This window comes from Aethalodelphis obliquidens, unplaced genomic scaffold (genome assembly GCF_003676395.1).
Source record: "Aethalodelphis obliquidens isolate GAN/ISIS:26980383/991018 unplaced genomic scaffold, ASM367639v1 scaffold26, whole genome shotgun sequence".
Classification (NCBI taxonomy): domain Eukaryota; kingdom Metazoa; phylum Chordata; class Mammalia; order Artiodactyla; family Delphinidae; genus Aethalodelphis; species Aethalodelphis obliquidens.
In genome coordinates, this window is record NW_020837970.1 from 4,965,306 (window position 1) to 4,978,003 (window position 12,698).

The window sequence follows — 12,698 nt, forward strand, 5'->3', positions numbered from 1 at the left end:
CTTGGGTGGCGGAGTAGGAATGGGGAAATGCATCTTTCAGGTTGAGATGGAAATGTAAGATGTTTTTTTTTCACATCCTGTCCCCTTGGCAGGTGGCCACTGTCAGCAGTAGAAGGCTAAAAGAGAGTCTCTTCTGTGTTTTTCTGAGGCCTGATAAGCACAAGGTCTCCCTTGGAGCCTTTGGGTTCCCAGGCGGAGCTGGAAGAGAATGTGTGTGTTCAGAATGGCGTTGCCGTTGTCAGGGAGCAAGAGAGGTATTACTTAAGTTAATAGATAATGTCTAATGAGGTGGTTAACTTTAAGTCCGTCAAGTTCTCGCCACAGCTCAGATTCCACTGTGTGACTCTGAGCAAGTCCTTTAACCTCTCCAGGCCCTGGTTTGCTCATCTGGAAAATGCGTGGCTAGAACCTGTGTCAGGCTTCTCGTAAGCTAATAATTCCAGCTGTCTCAGGGAACTGAAAATACATTAATTAGGACAACCATTTATCAGGTTAAGTAAGACCTTTTGCCTTCAGAGAACTAGAGTTTTGTGAAAAATTTGGATTGAAAATGGGGCCTTCGTAAAAAAAATAAAAAAAAAAAAAAGTGAGGAGTGTCCAATTCACACATTCCTTCGAGATTCAGGCATCTTTTCTGAGGCAGAGATGCAGCAAAGTGAGGCAGACTTCAGGCAGGACAGACCTCTTAATAACGCAAAGGTAAACAGCACCCTAATGAGGGAATCTGCTAGCTGCGGACTCAGTTTAGGAAAGGAGGGTGCTAAAAATGTATTTTTAGGTAGGGTGTTTGGAAGTTGAAAGAGCTTTCTCATGGAGACATTGTTATAAATTGAGGTTCGGTTCTCAGGCCAGATAACAAAAGTTGATCTAGCTCATGACAAAGTGGAAATCGTGTGTGCTGATGATAAAAAAAATATCAAGTAAATGTGCCATGGAAAGTGTGTGCATTTGGTGACTGTCATTGGATATGTTCAAATATATTTAGACACTTCAAAACGTATTGAGCCAATGAATTCACTAAACTTGAATTGTGAGTGTACTGTGTGCCGGGCACTGGCTGGGCTGGGGCCCAGAGTGAGGTGCAGGCCCTGCCTGTGAAGAGCCGACTGGCTGCTGGTCAGTCTGCTGGGCTCTCAAGTCAGGATGCCTGGGATTGTACCTGACTCTGCTGCTTACTGGCCCTGAGACCGAAGCAAGTTACTTAACTGCTTCGTGTCTCCTTTTCCTCACTTATAAACAAAGGGTTGAACAGAATCTCTCTTGGGAGGGATGGGGAGGGGGTAACTTAAGAACTAAGTGAGATGCCCATAGGGTGGGCACAGTGCCAGGCCTAGAGCGAGCCACTCAGTAGATGTTATTATGCCTGCCTGGCCCAGAGCCTTGTCCTGTGGGATGCAACTGCAGCTCACCTGGTGCCAGTGGGGAATTGGGTCTAGTTCCCCAGGCGTAGCCCTGGAATGGGATGGGCTATCATGGGAGAGAAGCGTGGGAGGAAAAAGGCGTGATCTTTTTTTCCCCAGAAGAGTTAAGGTACAGCTCACCAGCAGAGAGAATGGGGTTGAGGCAACAGGGTGAGCTCCAAATGCATGAGAGCCAGAGGGATGTTGGGGATGCCCTGGTGGGCATCTGAAGAAAGGATGGGAACAGGAGGACCCCAGCAGCGACACCCTTCCTGTCATCATTGGTCCCTACAGTATCCCTCACAGGGCGGGTCCTGAGAAGGGTCTGTTGGATGTTGATCTCGAGGTGGCCAAAGTTTTCTTTAGCTTGTGGACTTGAGTTCAGGAACCAGGTTTCCTCTTGGGTCTCAATCCATCTGCGAGGGATCTATTTTATTTGCTGGGAGACTTTGTCTTGGGAGCCTGGGGTACTTGGTAATCAAGATGACAGCTGGCGAGGCTCTTCAGGGAGTATCGTTTCGGTTTGGGGCCCCACACTTTGAAAGAGTACTTGATACTGCACCCCAGTGGGTGAAGAAGGACCTTGGAAAGTTTAGCCTAAAGAACAAAAGACAAGGTAAGATGGTGTGAAGGAGGTATGAGGGCGTCAAGCGCTTGAGAGGCTGTCCTTTGCAGCAAGGACTGTGCCCTTCTTGGTTGGTCCCAGTGACATTGTAGGAATGCAGTTATCAGCTCAGCGTGAAGGAGGCGTTTCCATGGCTGAGAGCTGAGAGAAAATGGAAAGGCTTGTTTTGAGAGGTAGTGGGTCTCCAGCCCCAGGAAGCGGAGGCTGGATGTCTGCTTATCTATCAAAGATATGGTGAGGGTGGAGAGAGATGGGGGGCGGGGATATTGGAGATTCAGATTGGGGTTTGAACCAGAGAAACTTGGTGTACCAAACAGCGCTGACATTCTACCACTTTATAAGATATGAATGAGTGAATGAATATCCAGGTCTGTTTGAACTTATCTGGCGAAATAGAAACGTTGGTAGGCCAGAGAGAGAAAATAGCCTTTATCTGCTGTGCGGGCGCCATATTCTCGATTATAGAGATGGGCCATTGGGCTCGTGACCCTTCCTTTAGGCCGTGATTACTGCTCATGTTTCAGTTGTGAACAGGTTTAACACTCTGGTGGGGATTCAAACTCTTCACGAATGGCTCTGTGCCTCGTTCAACTTGTGTATTTATTGAGTGTAGACAATTGATGCTGAGTGCTTAAATACAATTAATAAGTTAAGTTTGTTTCCTTCTCCCCTGACATTGGATGGCTCAGAGAGGTTGTGACTTGCCTCAGGCCGAACAGTTAGTGAGGGGCTGCCCTGGAACTGGGTCACTTGCCCGTCCTACCTCCATCGTTCCTTCAGTGGGGGCCACTGTCAGTTGGGATGTCCCAGTGCCAGTGATAGTATTTCATTAAGCTACCACCTAAGGACACACAGTTCAGGATGCTTTCAGTGTTTGGCCAGGGCCTGGGGCAAATGGCAGATTTCCCTAGATGTGAGGTGGATTACTCCTCAGAGCCTCGCTGGAATGCGCTGTCAAAGCTGGGCTTGGGAGGAGCCTCCCGGCTCTCTGGATCCTCGATAGAAGGTCAGTAGGAGCCCTGGCGAGGACCTCCCCTCACTCCTGCAGAGCTGGCCCCAGGGATGGGCCAGATCTCTGCATATAATATCCAGGGGGCCTCGCAAACTGATGGATCACCCAGGCTGGTGTGCGTACCTCGGGGGTCAAGTTGGTGTGCTGAGTACCCAGAGTCAGAGTCCCTGTGCAGAGCAGTGCTTGTGGCCCAGTAAATGGCAGCCTGTGACTTGGCTGGGGATGGGAGAGTAGGCTTCTGGTCAGATGGGGCGTGGAGGGCAGCCTGGAACCCAGGGTGGAGGGGCAGTCCCTCAGGACTGGGCCCTCCGTGTGCGTGGGCTTAGAGTAGGGGGGATGGTGGGTATCTCACTTCCTGAGCAGCATCGTGCTGGCGGCTCCCACAGACGCTCTCACAAGAGCCCTTGCAGCCACCCTGAGAGTGGGCACAGCGTTACCTCCCCATTTGCAGAGTGGGAAGCAGAGGCTCTAGTTCCGCAGCTGGTAAGCGACCAAAGCAGGGTGGAGATAATGGCGAAGGTCACTACAGTCACCACTGTTTCTTTAGCGCACACCATCTGCCTGGCCACGCGCTGCACACTTTACATCCACTACCTTTAACTCCCCCGGCCCGACCCCCCACCCATGTCTCTGCGTGGTGAGATAATTGCTATTTCAAAGTTGAGGGGATTGAAGCTCAGTAAAGGGTAATTGACCGCCTTGGAGTCATGCGGCTAGTAGGTGGCTGAGTCTAGATTTGAACCCAAGACTGCCTGACTCTGGAGGCCATGCTCTTTCCTTGTTATAGCCCCACTGGCTCTTTGGGATGAAGCAGTGGGAGGAGCGGATGGTGACACTAAGTGGCTCTCAGAGCTTGTACCTGGATATGACACATGTTACTTGCACTCACATTTCATTGGCCAAAGCTAGTCATATGGCCACACCTGACTTTAGGGAGACAGGCAAGCATAATCATACATGTGCCTGGAGGGAAAAGTACCAGTGACCACCGTGGTGATTTATGGGGCCTCAATGACAGGTGCCCAAAATGGCCTTTTAAAAAAAAAAAACAATGGGACTTGGCCCTCGAGCAGTCCTGGGGTAGGTCTTTGATCAGACTTGGTGATTCCATCCTTCCCCTCTGTCTCTCCCAGCTCTTCTGAAAGGATAGGTGACATTCGTTTCTCCCTTTATTCAGAAACGGAGGGACTGAGTGAGAGTCCTGCCAGCAGCCGTGGTTGGGAAACCGTCCAAGGGGACGGAGGCCAAAGAGTCACCATGCCTCCTTCAGGGCCTCTGTCTAGAAGGAAATCTGCAATGTATGTTCTATAACTTCTGGGTGGTACCTACTAATTCCTTCTTGGACACCGTTTGCTGTTTATAGAGTGCCTAGTGTTTTGACACTTGGCAGTATCATCCTTCATTTTTCTTGACCCATGCAGTGAATGGACGTAACACCACCCTTTTTTATTATTTTTGCGGTACACGGGCCTCTCACTGTTGTGGCCTCTCCCGTTGCAGAGCACAGGCTCCGGACGCGCAGGCTTAGCGGCCATGGCTCACGGGCCCAGCCGCACCGCGGCATGTGGGATCCTCCCGGACCGGGGCACGAACCCGCGTCCCCTGCATCGGCAGGCGGACCCGCAACCACTGCACCACCAGGGAAGCCCTACCACCCCTGTTTTTAAAAAACCAAACTGTGATTCTGAGAAATTGTGACTTGGACATGACCTCAGAGTGTGCGGGTGACCATCCCTGGATTAGGACATTACTATTTCTGGCTCTGTTCCCTTTGCCTGGCAGTTAGAGCTAGCTGCTGACCCCAGCAGACTGGCCTGCAAGGAGGGGGCTGGAGACCATTCATGGGCTTTTGCAAGAGACCAGTCTGCTCAACTCTGTCCCAGGGAACAGCCTACATCTTTGAAGGAGGAAATAGATAAAGGTCACCCTTGTTGTATATCTTAACCCTGGAGATGGTGGGAACCAGCCTTAAAAGCTTGGTGAGGGTATTGGTCCAGCCTCTTCCATCCCAAACATGAGGTCAGTCCAGATTTTCTTTCTCCAGCCCCGGTTATCATTGTTCCTGCAGCCATGGAGGCAGGGGGATGAAGGGAAAAGTTGACAATTTTCTGTATGGAAATTGGTCTCATTTGGGGGTGCAAAGGGGCGCTAATGGAAATGGTCATGAGATTAAGAGTTCTTGGTCTGAGAATTCCTCTTTAAATTTTTTAAATGGAATGATTTCTGCAACTTAGTGTTGATCGTTTCAGCATTTATGGAAATATGGTAGCAATAAAATGGGAAAGTTGAAGGATCAGCCTTTGCAAATAAGATTTCTGAGAAGGAAACAGCGGAGACGTGTGGACTCACTTAAGGCCTGTTGGCTTCCAGGTTGAGCCTTGGTTTATCTTGGAGGCATCCCCACAGCTCCCCAGTAGGCAGTGCTGTGGAGAACCTGCTTGTTTATCTTCTGTCTTCAGAAATCCTGTTCAACCTGTTGGACGTGTGTGCGCCGACAGCAAGCTGATTTTAACGGTTTGTGAAGTTGTTTGTTCCGTGTCCGACCCCTGCTTTTTTCCTGCCCCCTCCCCCCAGTATTTTTCTGGTGACGCAGAGCTCTGGACTCATGACATTGTCCGGGTGGTGTCCTTTCTGCCAGCCGGCGGCTCCTTGAAGGGCTGACTGCACCGTGGGGGGATGTCGGGTTCTATAAACAAAACTTTTACATGCTGGTCACAAGATTAGCATAGACTATGGGCCCTCATGGTGAGGGAAATGGCATCTCACAGCTGTGATGTGAGGCTTTTTTAATCTCCTGGACACTGAGATGAGACCCAGGGACACTGGGGAAATTTTTGTAAGGATTTTTAAGGAATGGAGTAAAAAAACGAATAAGCAAAGGCAGAAGCATAAGTAAAAGTCTGTAACCCAGGGCTCTGTTTCAGAGAAGCTCTTGAAATGCTGTTTTCATGGTACAAGAGTGTGTATGCCCCCCCCCCCCCCCGTTTAAATCTGGGTGAGTGTATGGACATAGCCGAAGCCTCTAGCTGGCAAGCGTGGAGCTTCCTTTTCCCTTCTCTGGCTGACTGTGGGAAATCTCCCCTGAAGTTGCTGCCTCACTCAGAAGAAGCTGGTAGCAAGTAGCAGAGATCAGAGACAGGAGTTGGAGAGCTGGGTGCAAGTCCTGGTTTGTGACTTTGGGCTACATGACCTTATATGTAGATGTCATCCATTGTCGTCATCTTATGGTGTGCCTGAAACATTGCTACGTGCTCAGCATAACGTCTCCATTCATTATTAGAACAATGGGGAAAACCAAGCCGTAGAGGCAAACAAGCAAGGCCAGTTCAGGTCGGCCAACTCCAAGGCCTGAACGCTTGTTTTGTTTTGTTTTTAGAGATAATAGTCGCAGAATGTAAAATTCACTGTTTCCACCATTTTATAAAGTGTACAATTCACTGGTGTTTATATATTCTCAAGGTTGGGCAACCACCACCACTATCCAAGTCCAAAACACGTCCACCACCCCCAAACAAAGCCCCTTACAGCCAAACTCCCCCCTTTCCCATTCCCCTGGCAACCACGAGTCTACTTCCTTTCTCTGTGGCTCTGCCTATCGTAGGTGTTTCGTCACTGGAATCACCGTATTTTAAGGCCTGAACTATTACTGAGCGTGTTGCCTCTTGGGGAAATGGCTTGACCCATTTGTGTGGAGGGTATTTTTATTCCCATGTTGGGTATCTCTATAGGTTTGTTGTGTGGCTTAAATGATAACCTTTGTCAAATGGATTCTGTGAGCAAGCGTGAGGCATTTTATTAGCACAGTTTTTATCTTGAACCTATGTGTGAATTACAGGCCACTCTGAGAGTAAATCTTTGCTGGTTTCTTAACCATTTAAAGGGAAATGTTTTGACTTACTTCACAAGGACATTGTGAAGAAACCAATGATATTTTTAGCCTATATATAATCACCAAGTTACTATAGGAAAAACTGGATAATTGAACATGATTAAAAGGGAGTATCTTTTAGGTGGTTTTGTAAGCCGGAAAATCACCACCAGGGCAATGAAAAAAACAGGATGTAAACAAAATCTTTATAAAGCATGATAACTTTCCAACTCGGTGAGTTCTGGCAAGTTGGTGACTGTGGAGAGAGAACGAACTAGTAAAGCCCTGCTCCGTGGCAGGAAGTTGGTCTTTAGATGTGGTCCTCCGCTCTAGATACCATGGCAGGGACACTGGTAAAAAACCATCTGAGTTTAGCTGACCGCATTTGAAAATGAAATTTAAGTATGATGTTATAGAGGTATAAAACCTCTGGAATTCTTAGTTTAATGGTTGCCTAATACTGCCCAGTTTCTTCAAGTTCATTCTCAATCCCAGACATCCCAGACTTCGGAGCTGGCAGGGACATTGAAATTAGCTAGACTGACCATTCCATGTTACAGAGGAGGAGACTGAGGACAGATGGAAGTTAAGTGACTTGCTTGAAGTCGTCACATAGTAACTTATTAGCAGAGTAGTCTAGTCCAGAATCCACATCTTCTAACAAAAGGAAATTGAATACATCCACTATTCTGGCTTTGGAATCAACTCTTCCTCGAAAATATTTAGGGTTTTGGTAATGAGTGGACTCTCCTTCTTTACTATTCCCTTTGCCACATCTATTCCCATCTTCCTCACACACTACTCCGTTGCCACAAACAAACAGCTTATCAGTGAGACAACTGCATGACCAGTTCAGTTCTGAACTACAGATATGTTGGGAAAAAATGGTGTTGGCATTTGGGAAATACAGTGAGAGAATTTTTGGAAACTCTGATGTAGCTCTTAGAGTAGGGATTTTAAAATGATGTTTTTCAATGGCTCAACCCCACTTTCACCAAAAAATGGTAAGTAGGCAGTCAAAAAACAGGAAGGAGAAACCCATTACTTTACATTACTGCAGGCATCTCAGCTTTTTAAAACTCTCATATCTCTCTTGGGGTGGTGGTGGTTTCTGACCCATTTAGAGCAAGTAATACCTATTATGCTTTCTTTAAGGATGTGAATTGAGTTCAGAGGGGTCACGGGTTTGCATAGGTCATAGTGTGAGCTGACTGCACAGCCTGCAGCGGCACCCAAGCTGCCTGACACCCCATCCCAGGCACTGGAGTCATGTCAAGAAGCATAAGGGACTTGGAGAGTGGGGACCTGAGCTGTGAATGAATGTCTGTGGGAGGGCCCTGAGGTCGGAGCAGCCTCTCCTCAGTCTGGACCTCAGTCCTCACAGTGGGACCCACAGACCGGCGTCACTGGCACCAGCTGGGAGCTTGTTAGAAATACAGAGCCCCGGCCTTTGTTCTTCCTGAGTCAGAATGAGCATTTAAGAGATCCCCAGGTGAATCCTGTGCTCATTAAAATGTAAGAAGTCCTGGCTCAGAGGCCTCATGCCAGTGAAATTCCTAGTTAACTAGGGAAAGAGCAGTTTATGACTAAAATAGATGCTATTTCTTTTCCTCCATAGTTTACTGTTGCTCAAGTAAGGGGTAAGCTGAAACCGTAATACAGGGGACCTGGTTCTCCACACATTCAGAGTGAGAAAGGGACTCATCATCTGTGACCCCGGTCCTCACTGTGGGCAAGAAAGTGATGTCCGCAGCCATGCTGTGGAAAGGTGGTGACCTCCCAGCAGATGACCTGGCGTCGGGGACCCTTCGGGCACCCATCAGCTGAGCTCCTGCAGCCTCACTCGCTGGAGGGTGGGAGTAGCTGGTGACATGGAACCAACGAGCCAGCATTCCATTCTCTGGCCTCCTGGCCTCCACGCCTCAGCTGTTTTCCCTCACTCAGCAAAAAAGCGAGACAGAAAAGAAACAAAAACTGGCTGTGGAAAGAGGCCCTGTTAATTAGTAAAGCCTGATGTCTTATGTGTTGGCTCTGCGTTAGGACAAGCCAGGAGGGCCTCGTCCTGTGCGGTTACTTTTCATCCGTCAGGAGTGAGCCTGTCCGAGGTGTGTGCTCTGTGCTCAGGGGAAGTGCATCAGTACCTTTGGGTGAGGAAAAACACCTAGACGTGGCCATTTGTGGCGCTGTTGGGGAGTTTTGTGCTTATCATGGATAAAAGTTTCCCCTGGCCCCAGGCGACAGTGTGAACATTTCTAAGTGTGGACGTTAACGAATGAAAATGTGCCAGCTTGTAAGCAAGTCATTATTTGCAGTGAATGGTGGTACCAGGCAAAGACTGGGGTTTTGCTTTTTCTTTTGTGATAACAATTATGTATTCCTCCTCCAACCCCCCTTTTATATCAGTAATTGGAGCATATGGTTAAAAGTCAACTATTTCAGAAGTAGTGGAAATTTAGCAATTCAGCACGTTGAAACATGCTGTTTGTCTGTTTCGGAAGAATTTTCTTAGTTGCCATCAGTTTGCCAGACCATCCTTGATTGGGAAATGAGGCTGAATTTTTAATGAATTAGCCAACCAAGAAACGTGACTTGCCCTTAAAATAAGGGGTCATGTAATTTGGACAGTACAGTTGCCCTGGAAAGACTGTTAAAGATCTTGTTTCTCTCTTTTGAGAAACCTAGGCTTGATATTGAGCTGGTAAAAATGGGCAACTTATAGTCTAAAGCCAGGTTTGAGGATTTAGAACCGTAGTAGGTAAGTCGGGCAAAGTCCTGACCTTGTGAGAACTACGCCTGGGTTTCCTTGGCTTGGTCATTAATAGCAATATCTGCCACGAGAGTCATGGCCTCGTTTAACTAGATATTTACGATGGGGTGGGTAGGTAACTTCTCCCCTCTTTTACAAATGAGCAAACCAAGGCTCTATGAGGCCAGGCCCAGTGAAAGGGCCCAGAAAGAGGCACAGCCTGGATCTGAGTCAAATCTGGTGGATTAACTGCAGCATCCTCTGCTCCTTCCTCTACACTCCTAGATGCACATTTTTAGAATTAAAACTGAGAATTCCATTCTTGAGGTGATTTATGTCTTTTGTCCAGGCTGAGATAATGTGTACATGTGCTGGGTATGTGGGGAGGAGAGTGCTTGCCAAAGCTACAGGGTAGAAATGGCCCATCTTCCTGGAACACCAAGGACAGTATCTGGATATAAAAAGAGACATGGGGTGGAATGAAAGTTACAAGTGTCAACTGCAAAGCGTACATGCATTTTTGATGGAGAAACCCAAGCCTTGGAAGCAGTTCTTTGAGGTCACTTGCGTGTCTCTAACCACCCCGCATTGGACTTCTCTGCCTTTAAGGTTGCTTGGGTGGAAAATTTGGAGAAGCACTCATGTAAGTGCAAGTCCCGGGCCATCTGGGCCTTTTCCACCCTCCCAGCTATATGTGGTGAAAAGGAATGTCTTAACTATGTAAACCAGCGTGGGAGAGTTGGTGCTCTGCTCTGTTTGTACAGCTGCTCCCCGGCTCCCGCTCTGCTATCTTTCATGGCCCAGAGGTATCCGTGAATATGCTGGGGAAGGGTTTCTGGAGCCCGGAGGAGGTGAGAACTGGGTAGGGGAGATGGTTGTCTTCCAAGTGCCTGTGCCCCTTGGTAGTCAGTCTTTTCAACAAAAATGTATATTTATTTAAACATTTTTAATACTTCTTGAATTTCATAGTTCACCGTTTAAATCCTCACAAGAGGGTTTGCAGTGGAATACCTCTCTCTGCTTCTTTCCATAGCCCCAATTCCCTTCTTCACAGCCAGCCAGTGTTACCACTTTCCTGTGTAACCAAGTAAATACAGGTGAAGAAATGATCTCAGGGCAATTTTAAGGGATGGTCCAATCTTGAAAAACAAGAGAATGTAGCACATCTGCTACTTTTGCCTTTGTGGTGATGACCTAGGGTAGTGTTTCCGACCTTTTGGAGTGGAATTTGGAATTGATCTTTGTTAACTATTTCTGACTGATTGTATGAATGAATAATAGGTAAGATATTAAAAGACACATCCACGTGATCTTTTTTACAAATAGATATTACATAGGGGGTATGATCTGGCTAAATGAATCGTTAGGAACTGTGTGCCCTTTGGTTTTTATTTATGATGGAACATCCTCCCTAGTCTTGCTGTGACGTACAGCACTTAAGATCAAAACATCACAGAAATGAAGTACCAGCAATTAATTAAGTGAGGGCAGCGGTGTTTGTCCCCGGTGACCTGTCAGAGTAGATCTTTACCAGCTCTGGTCCTCCTAGAGTTCTCCTGCTTTTGCCACAGTCATGAGATACAAACTTAAGCATTTGGAAAAGGTGGTGCATAGTTCAAAGTTCAGAGCTGGAAGAGTTTTGGAGTCCCGCTAGACCAGTTTTCTTGGCTGGCAAGTTATGGAGAAGGACTTGCCTTGAACAAAGGGATGTGATTTTTATTCTTTTAGGTTCCAGCACTGCTGCAAGTGAATCAGGTACGGTTTCAGGAAGAGCAAGGTTATCCTATGGGCTTTACCTGACACAGTAGACTGGGGACGTGGGATGTGGTGGTGACGGGAACAGGGGAGCCGCTCTGGAAAGGTTTGCCGATGGAGGCTTAAGTTAAATTTATTTGTAAACATAATGTGGTTTACCACACTATGAAGACATAGAGCAAAACCTATGATCGTTTTACAAATAGTCAAAACAGGACTAAGTGTCTCAACACATACAAGCTCCCATAGAGGCACACTCAGCCTGTGAAATTGAGAGCTGGGATTGGAGCAGACCCTGCCACTGGCAGCTGAGTGGTAACCTGTGTGATCCATCCTCCTAAGACAGATGGACTCAGAATGTGCCCTGCAACTTCCAAACAGAGAAAATACCAAGTTCTAAACATCAAAACACAGCACAGCGTCCTTTATCTAGCATGTCAGGGTGCCAGGTAGGCCCACATCCAGCTTAAACCAGATCTGGTTTTCAGTATCCTTGCTCTTCCTGAGATTTCTGGGTGAATGAAAGATCACTGACTGCACGTGGAAGTGTTCTTCGCTTTACCAGAAGATTTAGGCAAATGTCTTTAGTCTCTTGTTCTCACCAGTACCTCGGTGGACCTCAGCTCCTCCATCCCCTCCGTCCGACTCAGCCTCTGGGTTTCCTTTGTTCCTCTTTTAAAAATCAGCTGTATTGAGATACTTAACATACAATTCAACTATTTAAAGTGCAAAACCAATGGTTTTTAGTATGTTCACAGAGTTCTTCAACCATCGCTACAGTTAATTTTAGAATATTTTCATCACCTCAAAAAGAAACCCTGTACTTTTTTTTTTCAAATTATGTATATAATTATATATATATATCAATGTTTATTTATAAAACAGGATCATACTCTTCATACTATTTAACTTTTTATGTATCACATCATGACTTTTAAAAAATTTTTGTTGAAATAGTTGATTTACAATGTTGTGTTAGTTTCAGGTATACAGCAAAGTGATTCTGTTATATTCTTTTCCAGATTCTTTTCCATTATAGGTTGTTAAGAGAGATTGGGTATAGTTCCCTGTACTATACAGTAGGTCCTCGTTGGTTATCTGTTTTGTATATAGTAGTGTGTATATTTTAATGCCAAACCCTTTAGCTGTCATCTCCCAACTTCTCATTCCCCTCAGCCCTACGCAACCACGAATCTATTTTCCATCTCTATATATTTGCCTATTGTAGACATTTTATATAAATGTCAATATGTGGCCTTTTATGAATGACTTCTATCACTTAGCATAGTGTT

At 46.6% G+C, this 12,698-nt stretch overlaps 1 protein-coding gene across 3 annotated transcripts in view; it reads left to right on the plus strand.

The window, feature by feature from the left end:
- The window catches only part of CGNL1 (cingulin like 1), a 101,061-nt gene that overhangs the window by 53,124 nt on the left and 35,239 nt on the right, over nt 1–12,698 (plus strand). The gene's annotated exons all lie outside the window — the stretch shown is intronic.